The sequence below is a fragment of the Heterodontus francisci genome, chromosome 3 (assembly GCF_036365525.1).
Source record: "Heterodontus francisci isolate sHetFra1 chromosome 3, sHetFra1.hap1, whole genome shotgun sequence".
NCBI classification, from domain to species: Eukaryota; Metazoa; Chordata; class Chondrichthyes; order Heterodontiformes; family Heterodontidae; genus Heterodontus; species Heterodontus francisci.
The window spans coordinates 67,589,939-67,605,056 of record NC_090373.1 but is presented as its reverse complement, the minus strand read 5'-3'; positions in this window follow the sequence as shown (position 1 = coordinate 67,605,056).

Here is a 15,118-nt window from a genome sequence, read left to right as displayed (position 1 = left end):
ATCTGCAGTATTTTGCTTTTGTGTTGATGGATTTTTGTTATGTAAGGGTGAAGGACCTCCTACAGTGTTGTTGGAGAGACTGCTTTCCTGAATGACAATATGCTATATTAAGTAGATCCTGATCATTCAGGATTCCCCACATGGTAGGTTTTGGATCTTTCCTGGCTATTTCAGAATGTTAAGCAGATATATGATAACTGCCTCGCAGGAAGCAGAGAAAATCAAAAGGTGAATCAACCTGAGCCACTCATGTACACCTCCCAAGGATTCATTACCATCACTGGCAAAAGGCATGGAAGCAGATATTTGCACAATTTATGAACAACAGTGCGAGATACAAGCAGAAGTTACAAAATAAAGAAGATTTGGAAATGTAGGAATAACACATAAAAACATAGATACAAGCAATATTTGGCCTTTCCTTTATAACGTGCTTTAATGTGGTATCCATCTAGATCCCATCTATACATTATAACAAGAGTCTACTGTAATCGAAATGTCTTGACAGACCTTGACAGACTTTTACTTTGACCTTTTACCTGCTGACTTGCTATGTTCAGTGGTGAAGGGAAAATTACATAATGAAGGTGTTTATGCAGAAACAAAAGGAAGGTCTTTTGTTGATATGATGGATTAGGCTTCAGTTTTAAGCCCCTTTTATGTTACAATTTTGTCTCTTATGGTTGTATGATATCGGAGTGGCTTTCCAAATAATTGACATAGTACAAATGACATTGCAACACTCCTTGAGATAATGGGCTGAATTTTCCCGCGGACATCGGGAATCCAATGTTGGGACCATTTCCAGGTTCCGAATCTACTTATTTCGATAGCACGCTTACCAACTTAATTTTATGGGAGGCAGCCAATTATTAGGCTACCTCCGCACTCACCATCCAATTAGGGACAGCGGGTGGCACACGGACGCAGGAGTGACAATTGGAGGTTCTGAAGGGAGGGAGGGCTGGCAGCCCCACTGAGAAAGGTGAGCGCTGCTCAGGCAGATGGAGAGCGGGAAGGCATCACAAGATGGACACAAATGGTTGAAATGACAAGCAAAAACTGAGGGCCAAAACCGTGAGGGACATCAGTCTGCAGGGGAACCACCTCCAGATGACTGCATTTGACTGCAGATGTGCCAGATACAATCTCTTTGCTCTTTTATACATAAATGGGCAAAGTTATATGATGGCTCTCTGCCCTCCCGCTGTGAAGCAGCCTCACATGCGTTACCAGGCTGGCACAGCATGGGGCTGGTGTGCCATTCATAAAATTTCATTGAAGTTCAAAAATAGGGGCTAATTGCCCTTTTAAATACCTTAATTGTTTACCTACTGCTGCTGGGTGGGAAGCTATTGCTGCTGGGAACCCATCTCTAGAAAAAGCGCACGGAGCGGGGAACATGGCAGGGAGCTGACCTAACGTGCTGCATTCTAAAATTCCATGCCCCCCCCCTGCCTTTATGGAGGCTGGGAAAATTCCAGCCAATGCTTCCTCCAATGGTGATCCTCCCCCCCCCCCACCCACAACCCCGCAGTGGGAGTTACCCCACTTTGTGCCTGGCTGCAGGTGAAGAGAGCTCTGGATCTGCTCATTGACCCAGCAATTCACTTTTGGAAATGCTGATATTTACAGACCTTCCCCCTCCCACCCCCCCCCACCCCCCCCCCGCCCCCCCCATGCTGGGTAAGAATCACAACCTGAATAACAAAGTCTCAAATCTAACTGTGCACTAACATATACAGTTCATCCACTGTTAACAAGTCTGTTCTGTAAACAGATAAATTTTGTACCAATAAATATTGGAGTTAAGATGAAGTGTAGGCCATTTAGCTAATGAGGTGTGCCGTGCCATTTCATTCTCTCTCTTTAACGTCAAATGGGGACATAAGAACAGGAATAGACCATTCAAGCATTAAACTGAGTTAAAGAAGCAATGTCCATTGGACATAGTTCCATTATTTAAAAAGCAAACTATTGTTGTGTCGATGCCATTTGAGCATCGTGATTCACTGCTTAGACCTCTTCAGCTTTTGGTTGGATTTGACGATCTGTCTGACTGAAATTACAACTTAATGGTGTTCCTTTTTAAACTAGTACTCCTGGGCTGAGATCGTAATTTCTGATGCATAGCCTTGGCATTTGTTTCCATTGTAGGTCGTGCATCTCAAAGGGCCCAGATAATTTGATTAGTATTCCTTTGCAAACTGGTGTCTGAGATTACTGGTGCTCAATTTGATATTAAGTGTTCTCTTGTACAGGGCTTCCTCAAAGTTTAGTCTTTTTTACTTCGCGAGTTCTGTGCTTTGCAGTGGATATATTTAATGTGGCTCTCTTTGGATTCTTTGTTTTCCCATAGCTTTATAGTATAGATGTATTTTCCAATTAATTTCTATTTTATGTATTTAAACATATAAATGAGAATATTTCCTTTGGTAATATAAGCAAATAAACGCTTAACAATGTTGCATGGCAGTCCCCTGTTGACTAATTTAATGCAGTCATTAAACTGTACATTTTAAACGGGTTAACATCTTTAATAAAATAGTGGCAAAGGAGCGTTGTATGAACATGCTGAGCAGCCATTAGTACAAAACAGTAGGTTCTAGGCTTCACTTCATGGATGTACCCACAGTATAGTGAATACTAAATTCTGTGATTTGCTTTGATCTGCTGTGATTCTGTTTTTACGAAATTCTACTCCTAGGAGTGAGCCACTGGGAATATTTGGGAAATTGCAGGCATGCGCCACATGATTTTCCTGATGCCCTCAAATATAAATATAGTAAAATTCTACATCATAGCAACTAAATGTTAAGAATATAACTCGCCATTCAATTTCTTCTGATGTTTAGTAGTACTGCTCCTACATGTGTTGGATTGTCATTGTACAAACCAGTCATGAACCACAGGTTTGAAAATATTATTTTCAGAATCTAAACACTACATTTGTATCTGCATAGAAATAGCTTTGATAGGTGACAGAAATATGGAATGATAGTCGTACAAGACATTTAAGAGGAACTGTGAGAGGCCAAAATGCCTGCCACAGACACTTACAGCAAAACATGCAAGCCCCATTACTTGATGTTACATTGCCACAAAGTAGAATTAACATTTTGGAAGGAAAACTTACCACACAGGCAAGAAAATCTGCCGACTATGACTCCAGTAGCAGAGTTTTCAACTGGTAAAGATTGACAGTGATAGGATGGTGAATGATTGCTTACTTGGAGGGTCTAACACCTGAGCCTTTATAAGATGGCTGTTGACTGGTTCAATCTGTGGATTGTTTTCGCGTAGTAACACTCTGAAAAAATATGTATTTACATTGTGGCTGTTTTTCAAATCCATTCTCTATGCAAATAATTAAAAATGTTGGCCCAGAGAAACCTCCTGAACTCCAATTCAACATATTATGTGGACGCTGTCCGCCACTCGAAGGGCAGCAACACGTTTGCACAACATCTTGCACCCAGATAGACTCAGCCGCAACAGCCAGCATGCAAATTTACATTCTCTTTCTTCCTCTTTCTCTCGTTCTCTTACTGTTTCCTCTTTCTCTTTCTCAGTGTCACTCTCACTATCCTTGTGGTAGTACATATTCTTCAAAGCGCCCATTCCAAGGGACCCAGGCCAGTTTAAATGCCCGACGATTCCCCATAGATCACAATAGACAAGAGAAAAAAAACTGGTTGTATCAGACACATGGGTCCCAATGAATAATGCTTGGTCCATATTCAAATACCCATGCCTGAAATGTCAGCAGGCCACAGGGCACCATAAATACATGTGACTCCCAACTCTCAACTAAAATAAATTATTTAAATTATGTACACTAATTAATGTTTTTATATTTAATAAGGCCCTGTTACAGTTACCACTCTTGAAAGGTAATGCACTCTAATTTCTCCCACAGCTTCTTTTACATTGGCATTATATAAAAAAGATTGGATGTCCACCAAAGCTACTAAGTATCATCACCTCATTCCATGACAATATGAAAGGCACAATTCAGCATAGCGGCATCTCATCAGACCCCTTTCCAATCCTGAGTGGCGTGAAACAGGGCCGTGTTCTCGTACCTACACTGTTTGGGATCTTCTTCTCCCTGCTGCTCTCACATGCATTCAAGTCTTCAGAAGAAGGAACTTTCCTCCACACAAGATCAGATGGCAGGTTGTTCAACCTTGCCCGTCTAAGAGCGAAGACCAAAGTACGGAAAGTCCTCATCAGGGAACTCCTCTTTGCTGACGATGTTGTATTAACATCTCACACTGAAGAGTGTCTGCAGAGACTCATCGACAGGATTGCAGCTGCCTGCAACGAATTTGGCCTCACCATCAGCCTCAAGAAAACGAACATCATGGGACAGGACATCAGAAATGCTCCATCCATCAATATCGGCGACCACGCTCTGGAAGTGGTTCAAGAGTTCACCTACCTAGGCTCAACTATCACCAGTAACCTGTCTCTCGATGCAGAAATCAACAAGCGCATAGGAAAGGCTTCCACTGCTATGTCCAGACTGGCCAAGAGAGTGTGAGAAAATGGCGCACTGACACGGAACACAAAAGTCCGAGTGGATCAAGCCTGTGTCCTCAGTACCTTGCTCTACGGCAGCGAGGCCTGGACAACGTATGTCAGCCAAGAGCGACGTCTCAATTCATTCCATCTTCGCTGCCTCCGGAGAATCCTTGGCATCAGGTGGCAGGACCGTATCTCCAACACAGAAGTCCTCGAGGCAGCCAACATCCCCAGCTTATACACACTACTGAGCCAGCGGCACTTGAGATGGCTTGGCCATGTGAGCCGCATGGAAGATGGCAGGATCCCCAAGGACACATTGTACAGCGAGCTCACCACTGGTATCAGACCCACCGGCCGTCCATGTCTCCGCTTTAAAGACATCTGCAAACGCGACATGAAGTCCTGTGACATTGATCACAAGTCATGGGAGTCAGTTGCCAGTGATCGCCAGAGCTGGCGGACAGCCATAAAGGCGGGGCTAAAGTGTGGCGAGTCAAAAAGACTTCGCAGTTGGCAGGAAAAAAGACAGAAGCACAAGGGGAGAGCCAACTGTGTAACAGCCCCGACAACCAATTTTATCTGCAGCACCTGTGGGAGAGTCTGTCACTCTAGAATTGGCCTTTATAGCCACTCCAGGCGCTGCTTCACAAACCACTGACCACCTCTAGGTGCTTACCCATTGTCTGTCGAGACAAGGAGGCCAAAGAAGAAGAAGATATAATTCAGATTTGAGGACCTCCTCTTAGGTCTATGAATCTGCTGCTAGGGTAGGGGTAACAGATTTATCAGCATGAAGGCTTGTAGCTAGCTCATGCGTACTGGTGCTCCAGCATCTGAATGAAATGGCAGCAATATAAAAGCAATTAGTATTTCCATATAACTTAATCTTTTGATGTTGGGCACTGTCCTTGTCCTTCCCACTGTACTTCTGTGGTCTGAATGCTATATAGCTGCATCCCACCATGAAGCTGCATCTTTTGCACAGGAGGGCAGATGCATGTGAGATGGTCCATTGATAGTGAAAATTGAAAATTGAATCCTTAAACATTGCTACAGTAAGTGGATCAAAATTAGATAATTACTCAAGTTACATCAGATGATTACAACAAGCATCTCAACTGACATTGAAAAGAATCATTGTAATTCTCATCTTTGTGACTGAATGTGAAAGTGCACTTCCTATTTACTTTGGGGAAAGAACAGGGAATGGAACTAATTGGATAGCTCTTTCAAATGACAGGTACCAACAGGATGGACTGAATGACCTCCCTCTGTGCTGTATCATTCTATAATTCTATGACTTACTGATCTTGCCTTAATCAATGGGAACAAAATGCTGTCATCTCCAGTCCATACAATCGCGTTAATGATATTCCATTGGCAGTCCTGAATGGTAGATTCTATTGTGAAGATTGGACATGACCAAACGGGGTAACTCCCATTGTTTGGCCACCCTCAGATAATCATAAGATTAGCTTCTAAATCCATGCCCATCATTCCCACAACTCACTCTACCTAGGTATTTACCCTGCAAAAACCCTGAATGATGATAATCAAGTCACAAATGACATTCTTTGTGACTGTAACCATTGTCACTATATTTCCTTATCCTTCTCAACCTCTCTTCAGCCTTTAACACTGAGCCATAAAAGGAGATATTAGGCCAGGTGACTAAAAACTTGGTCAAAGTGGTAAGTTTTAAAGAAGGTCTTAAAGAAGGAGAGAGAAGTAGAAAGGTGGAGAGGATTAGAGAGGGAATTCCAGAATTTAGATCCTAGATGGCTGAAGGCACAGTAACCAATGGTGCAGCAAAGGGAACAAGGAATGAACAAGAAGCATCAAGTTGAAGGAGTGCAGAGCTTTCAGAGAGTTGCAGAACTAGAGCAGATTAAGAGATAGAGGAAGATGAGACCTGAAGGAATTTGAACATGAGGATGAGAGTTTTAAATTGGAGGTGCTGGGGTACTGGGAGCCAATGTAAGTCAGCAAACATAGGGGTGAGGGGAGAGTGGGTCTTGGTGTGGGTTAGGACACAGTCAACAGAGTTTGGATAAGTTCAAGTTCATGGAGGATGGGAGACCAGCCAGGAGAGGTTTACAATAGTCTAGCCTGAAGGTGACAAATACAAAGATGAGGGTTTCGGTAACAAATGGACTGATGCAGCAATGGGGGTAGGGGTGAGGGTGGGTGGATGTAAGTCAGAACTCCCAGATGGTTTGCTGTGATCAGTGTGTTTGAGAATTGCTGTGGAGGGAAACTGTACGTAATGCCAAGTTACATGGCATTCTACACCTGTGCAAGAAGAAAAAGCAGAATTGAAGTCTTTGTGTAAATATTAACCTGTAATATTGATTTAGATTTAGAGATACAGCACTGAAACAGGCCCTTCGGTCCACCGAGTCTGTGCCGACCATTAACCACCCATTTATACTAATCCTACACTAATCCCATATTCCTACCACATCCTCACCTGTTCCTATATTCCCCTACCACCTACCTATACTAGGGACAATTTATAATGGCCAATTTACCTATCAACCTGCAAGTCTTTGGCTGTGGGAGGAAACCGGAGCACCCGGAGGAAACCCACACAGACACAGGGAGAAATTGCAGACTCCACACAGGCAGTACCAAGAATTGAACCGGGGGTCGCTGGAGCTGTGAGGCTGTGGAGCTAACCACTGCGCCACTGTGCCGCCCGAGTCTGTGCCGACCATCAACCACCCATTTATACTAATCCTACCCTAATCCCATATTCCTACCACATCCCCACCTGTCCCTATATTCCCCTACTACTTGCATTTATACAGCACTTTTTTAAAACTCCAGGATGTTCCAAAGTGGTTTACAGCCAATGCAGTACTTTTGAAGTGTAGTCACTGTTATAATGTAGGAAATTTGGCAGTATATCTGTGAAACCTGTTGCCACGTCTTTGGATGATGTTGCCAAGGGAGAGCATGTAGATGAGGAATAAGAGGTAGCCAAGGATTGCGGGGGTGGAAAGAGAAGCCCTTGCTGAGGATGCTCTGACTACAACTGGATAAATATGAGAGGAGAAGCAGTAAAAGTGCATGACCATGTCAAAGGCAGCAGACTGACTGAGAAGGGCAAGGAGGAATCATACAACTGGTTACCGTTACAGAAGAAGTCATTTGTATCTTTTATTAGAGTCATTTCAGTGATGTAGGAAGAGCAAAAACCTAATTGGAGAGATTCAAGCACAGCATTATGTAAAAGAAGGACTTTGCAGAGGAAAGGGAGGTTGTAGAGGGGTTAAGGGTGAGTTGTTAAGGAGGTGTGTGAAGACAGAGGCTTTGGAAGGGACAGGGTTAGTACCCGAGGAGAGGAAACTATTTACAACATCAGTTTGCATGGGATCCAGGAATTGAAGTTGGGTGGTTAGCAGTTTAGTGGGAATGGGTCAAGAGAGCATGAGGTGGGTCTCCAGTTAGCCCAGAGGTACTAAAAACTGCAGAAATGTCATATTGATTGTGCTATTTGCTGGGAGAGCTGGATGAGAAGTAGCAGGCCTGCAGTGTGTGATTTTATGTCCACTTAAAATAATGGCTGGAAAACCAGGCACTGCTGTCCATGTGATTTCCCAGCATGCACTCCACTCCCTGTGAGGACTGATTTGGGTGGGAGCGCATGCAAAAACAGAATCAGCCTGGCATGTTTTAATTATTTTCTGTTTCTAGATATTCACATTACAGTTTAATCAGTTACAAAGTATAGAACATAGCTTTACTCATATAGTGATAACCTTATGAGACTCATTCCCAGCCTGGAGTCCCACTATATGGAAACATAGGTCATAAATAGAGTTACAGCATAATAGGGCCAATTCTGTAGCCCCTGAACTCACAGCTCCACAGTAGGAGCACAGTTTTGCAAAATTGCCCTGCTGTCTTCTTGGAATAAATTAAATGCTGGTGGAAAAAATATGTATTTGATTCCTGCAGTTGAAATGTTGCCACATTTCAGTCTCTTGTGGGCTGAATACGGCTGTAAGATGTTTTAAGCTGTGGTAATGAATATATTCACATAATGTGAGGTTTTTGCACCATTATTTCCAGATATTGGTTAAGGGAAAAAAAACCTATGAATGTCACAGACACATTTCCGCATGTTGACAGTTTCCCAGTGTTAAAAAATAGCTCTTCTGATATCCAGTTATGAGAGTTTTATGAGTCACAGTTTGAGGAATGTGCCAGTGGGGCTCTATGCAGCAAAACTAATCTGCAGGATCACATCATTCTTACTCGAGTGCTTGAGTGAGGAAAACAAAACTAAGCAATAAAGACTGCAGAATGTCTGAAAAATGTATCGTTATTTTTGAATAACATTCAGGAATTAAATAAAAGTGACCATTAACACTGAAATACAACATACTACATCCCCTTTTTAATCTTGCTGTCAGCTTGGACTCAATGGCAGCATAGAGACATAGAAACATAGAAAATAGGAGCAGGAGTAGGCCATTCAACCCTTCGGGCCTGCTCCGCCATTCAAAAAAGATCATGGCTAATCGTCTAATTCAGTACCCTGTTCCCGCTTTCTCCCCTTTGACATTAAGAAATATATCTATCTCCTTCTTGAATATATTTAATGACTTGGCCTCCACTGCCTTCTGCAGTAGAGAATTCCACAGGTTCACCACCCTTTGAGTGAAGAGATTTCTCCTCATCTTGGTTCTAAATGGCATATCCCATATCCTGAGAGTGTGACCCCTGGGTCTGGACTCCCCAGCCATGGGGAACATCCTCCCTGCATCTAGCTTGTCTAGTCCTGTTAGAATTTTATAGGTTTTTATGAGATCCCCTCTCATTCGTCTAAACGCTAGTGAATATAGGCCTAGTCGACCCAATCTCTCCTCATACGTCAATCCTGCCATCCCTGGAATCAGCCTAATAAATCTTCTTTGCACTCCCTCCATGGTAAGATCATCCTTCCTCAGATAAAGAGACCAAAAATGCACACAATATTCCATATATGGTCTCACCAAGGCCCTGTATAACTGCAGTAAGACATCCTTGCTCCTGTACTCAAATCCTCTTGCAATGAAGGCCAACCTACCATTTGCCTTCCTAATTGCTTGCTGCACCTGAATGCTTGCTTTCAGCGACTGGTGTACAAGGACACCCAGGTCTCGTTGCACCTCCCCCTTTCCCAATCTATCACCATTCAGGTAATAATCTGCCTTTCTATTTTTACAACCAAAGTGGATAACCTCACATTTATCCACATTATAGTACATCTGCCATACATTTGCCCGCTCACCCAACTTGTCAAAATCACATTGGAGCCTCTTTGCATCCTCCACACAGCTCACATTCTCCTCCAGCTTTGTGTCATCCACAAACTTGGAAATGTTACATTTAGTTCCCTCACCCAAGTCATTAATATATATTGTGAATAGCTGGGGCCCAAGCACTGATCCTTGCGGTACCCCACTAGTCACTGCCTGCCACCCGGAAAAAGACTTGTTTATTCCTACTGTTTCTCTCTGTTTCGTGTCTGTCAACCAATTCTCAATCCATGCCAGTAGATTACCGCTAATCCCATGTGCTTTAATTTTGCACCCTAACCTCTTATCTGGGACCTTATCAAAAACCACATCCACTGGATCTCCCTTATCTATTCTCTTAGTTACATCCTCAAAAAACTCCAGTAGATTTGTTAAGCACGATTTGCCTTTCGTAAACCCATGCTGACTTTGTCCAATCCTGTTTATGCGTTCCAGGTGTTCTGCTATCACTTCCTTTATAATAGACTCTAGCATTTTCCCCATTACCGATGTAAGGCTAACTGGTCTGTAATTCCCTGCTTTTATTCTCCCTCCTTTTTTAAATAGTGGGGTTACATTTGCCACCCTCCAATCTGTAGGAACTGCTCCAGAGTCTATAGAATTTTGGAAGATGACCACCAATGCATCCGTCATTTCCAGGGCCACTTTCTTTAGTACTCTGGGTGTAGATTATCAGGCCCTGGGGAATGTCAGCCTTTAACCCCATTAATTTCCCTAGCACTATTTTTTTTTACTAATACTGATTTCCTTCAGTTCCCCCCTCTGATTAGACCCTTGGTTCCCTAAAATTTCTGGGAGGTTATTTGTGCCCTCATTTGTTAAGGCAGAACCAAAGTAAGTGCTTAATTGTTCTGCCATTTCTTTGTTCCCCATTATAATTTCCCCCATTTCTGACTGTAAGGGACCTACATTTGTTTTCACTAATCTTTTTCTCTTCACATATTTATAGAAGCTTTTACAGTCAGTTTTTATGTTCCCGCAAGTTTATTCTCATACTCTATTTCCCCCGCTTAATCCTCCTTTGCTGAATTCTAAACTGTTCCCAATCCTCAGACTTGCTGCTTTTTTTGGCAATTTTATATGCCTCCTCTTTGGATCTAATACTATCCCTAATTTCCTTTGTAAGCCACGGTTGAGCCACCCGTCCGGTTTTATTTTTGAGTCAGACAGGAATGAATAATTTTGTAGTTCATGCATTAAATATTATCCATTGCCTATCGACTGTCAACCCTTTGAGTAAAGTTTCCCAATCGACCAAAGCCAACTGGTGCCTCATACCTTCATAGTTTACTTTATTTAGATTCAGGATCCTAGTTTTGGATTCAACAACTACACTCTCCATCTTAATGAAGAATTCTATCATGTTATGGTTGGTCCTCCCCAAGGGACCCCATGCAACAAGATTGTTAATTAGTTCTTTCTCATTGCACAATACCCAGTCTAGGATAGCCTGTTCTCTAGTTGGTTCCTCAACGTACTGGTCTAAAAAAGATCACATACACACTCCAGGAAATCCTCCTCCACAGTATTATTGCTAATTTGGTTTGACCAATCCATGTGTAGATTAAAGTCACCCATGATTACAGTTGTACCCTTATTGCATGCATCTCTAATTTCCTGTTTAATGCCATCCCTTACAACTCCACCACTGTTTGGGGGCCTATAGACAATCCCCACCAACGTTTTCTGCCCCTTGGTGTTTCTTAGCTCCACCCGTACAGATTCCACATCATGATTTTCCGAGCCAATATCCTTCCTCACTATTGCATTGATTTCCTGCATTACTAACAATGCTACCCCACCTCCTTTCCATTTTTGCCTGTCCTTCCTAAATATTGAATACTCCTGGATGTTGAGTTCCCAGCCTTGGTCACCCTGCAGCTATGTCTCCGTAATCGCAACTATATCAGAATCATTTATATCTATTTGCGCTGTTAATTCATCTACCTTATTGCGAATTCTCTGCGCATTAAGACACAATGCCTTTAGACTTGTCTTTTTAACACTGTTAGTCATCTTAGCTTTATTTTGCACTATGGCCCCATTTGTTTCTCGCCCTCATTTTCTCTGCCTTCCACTTTTGCTTCTTACCTTTCTGTCTTTCATTTCTATCCTTGTTTCCCCCTCCTCTGTCTCCCTGCTCAGATTCCCATCCCCCTGCCATTCTAGTTTAAACCCTCCCCGACAGCACTAGCAAACACTCCACTGAGGAAATTGTTTCGGACCTGCCCAGATGCAACCCGTCCAAATTGTACTGGTCCCACCTTCTCCAGAACTGGTCCCAATGTCCCAGGAATCTGAATCCATCCCCCCTACACCATTTCTCCAGCCACGTATTCATCTGATATATCCTGCTATTTCTGCTCTCGCTAACACGTGGCACTGGTATTAATCCTGAGATTACTACCTTTGATGTCCTACTTTTTAATTTACATCCTAACTCCCGATATTCAGCTTGTAGGACCTCATCTCTTTTTTTACCTATGTCATTGGTACAGATATGTACCATGATAACTGGCTTCTCGCCAGTTTGCCTCTGAGCCAGAAGGTTGTGGGTTTGGGACCCACTCCAAGAATCTCTGGAATACTGCACTGTTGGGGTGCAGTTGTCACTATGAAGTGTTAAACTGAGACCCCATCTGCTTTCCCAGGTAGATGCAAACAATGTGGCAAATTGACATGCAAGTCCACTCTGTCTTTTGACAGCATCTTTAAGTTTTTGTTACTTTCCAAACATTCTTGTAATGGTTTTTGCTATCCTTTTAATTTACCAAAAGTAAAATGTCACACGCATCTTAAAAAGCCCGGTTTCTCAACGCTGCAAATGCCACTTTGCCTTCAAAATGGTGTCTGCACTGTGTACACGCACTTCTGTTTCGACCCCGCTAGGACACCATTTTGGAGAGGGTATTAAAACACGCACAGGGAGCATCCACCGAAAGTATACAGAGTAGGCAGATCATGACGTCAATCAGTGAAAAATGCAGACCTGACACCAGCACGGCCATTTTGGAGCTCAACGCGTCATCTCATACAGACTCATCAACACGCACAGCTGAACGTAGGTTCAGCAGCATGAAGGACCACACCACCCACCTCCCCACCACCACCAACACCCGCTCCCCTCCGCCACACCAGTACTAGTTAAAAGGATCATCAACTACTTATAGGTTAGTTGCTGAATGATTTCTACTGGTTGTTGCTGTGATTGTAGAAATGTTTGGTGGTTTTTAGAGTTCTTTAAAGTTGCTCAAGTCTACAGGGAATGGTGTGGCACATGCTGACGGACTTTGTCCTAACTTCAAGGATTCTGCACAAACCACTTGCTCCAAGACACGAGTGCACTAGTATGTATTCCCCCTGGCCTTTTACATGACAGGGAGAATTAGCATAGGTGAACACAGAACAGGACAAGCTACTGGAAGAGGGAGTTGGAGGAGGGGGAGAAGGGCTGTCAGCAGGAGGCTATATCTACCCAGGATGTTCAGGGAGCAATTCTTCTACCTGAAGATGTTTTTGCTCGTTAATGATGTCCTCACTGAAATCTGCCACCAGCTGTAGCCACAATTGCAATCTCAGAGTTGGGTGAGGACGGCATTGCCAGTGGATGTGAAGGTGACCGTGGACATGATCCTTCATGTGTTGGATTCCTTCCAGGCAGGAGCTGGCAACATTTGCAACATCTCCCAGTTTGCCATCCACTGTTGCATAAGGAAGGTCACTGAGATTGTGTATTCTAAGAGAGCTGAATACATTTAATTTTCTCTTGCCAGAAACAAACAGGCAGAGTGGACACATGCCTTCACGGGAATTACAGGCTTCCCCGCGTGTAGGGTGCCATCGACTGCACACATGCCCATTTACAAACGCCGCTTATCAACTCTGAAATGCACCGCAACTAAAAGGAATTGCATTCTTTCAACCCGCAGCTGGTGTGCAACCATATGCAACTTATCATGCAGGTCAATACCTGATATCCTGGCAGCAATCATGATGCTTTCATTGTGTGGCAGTTTGTTTTGCCTTCGTATTTGAGCCAGCACAACAAACCGGAGGGTAGCCACTAGGTTACAAGAGTTTTTTGATGACGTGGCTCATGTCTCCGGTGAGTAACCACACACACGTGGGCAGAATGCATATAACAAAAGTAATGTTGCCAGAAGAAATATGATGCAGCAGACAATAGGAGTGCTGAAAAGAACACTTCCGTTCCCTGGTCCACTCTGGAGGAGCTCTGCAGTACTCAGCAGAGCAATTGTAAAGATTCGTGTATGTCTCCTGCATGCTGCACAACCTCACCATCATAAGGGCACAACCTTTGTCACCAGCTATACGATGACCAACTCAGGAGCAGGAGGAAGAGAAGGAGGAAGAAGAAAGGAGGAGACAACCAACTCAGCCACTTTCTGGCTCATCTGTGATACCAGTAACTGCAACCCCAATTTCCCATTCACTAACAGTCCCACACCTTGCATTCCTCTAGTGACTATCACAGTAACTACTTGGCCACAATGTAAAAATAAAAGCCAACACAAAATAAATCTTACAAATCAAATTTATAAATTAAAGTATGCGATATTGTATATCAACTAATTAGGCTTGTGCATTCCCTTGGTGCCTGTTTCTCGTGTGCCTTTTCCTGTCCTAGTGCTCCGATGCAATGCTACGTGAGTGGCTGCAGCATGGCTGGTGGAAGTCTTCTGACTTTCAGTACAGATAGTCTTGCAGGGCAACCTTGAGCCACTGTGGACCAAGAAGACCTGGCTTTGAACTGCACCACCTCAGAATGGGCAGCAGCAGTCTGGGATGGCTGGCTGACAGGCAGCAGCAAGGGCACTGATGGAGTGGCTGTGGTGGCAGGATGAATGCTGTCATTCTGAGAGAGAACAACAGGTTTGTGCTCCACAGAGCCACTGCCACTCCCTGGGGCAACACTTTAGCAATCCTTATAATCTGTTGGAGGACAGATTGCTGGACTGCTGTGGCACTCTGCAAGTCTGCAGCTGTCTGAGCTTGTATGGCAGCAAGCTGACCTTGCATGACTTCAGTCTGAGCTTCCACTGCAGCACCCAGATGTTGGGTGGCTTCTTCTAGGGCTACAATAGAAGCTGAGACATTGTCCATCAGACCGTGCATCACGGCTGGGTCCACAAATGTTTTCATGGAATTGGCCACCACTTCCACACTAGAAAGGATGGGCTTCAAGCTTTCTGTAAAGCCCTGTGCCAAGTTCGTGCTGGACTCCTCCATACTCCTTGACATTTCACACTGGCCTCAGC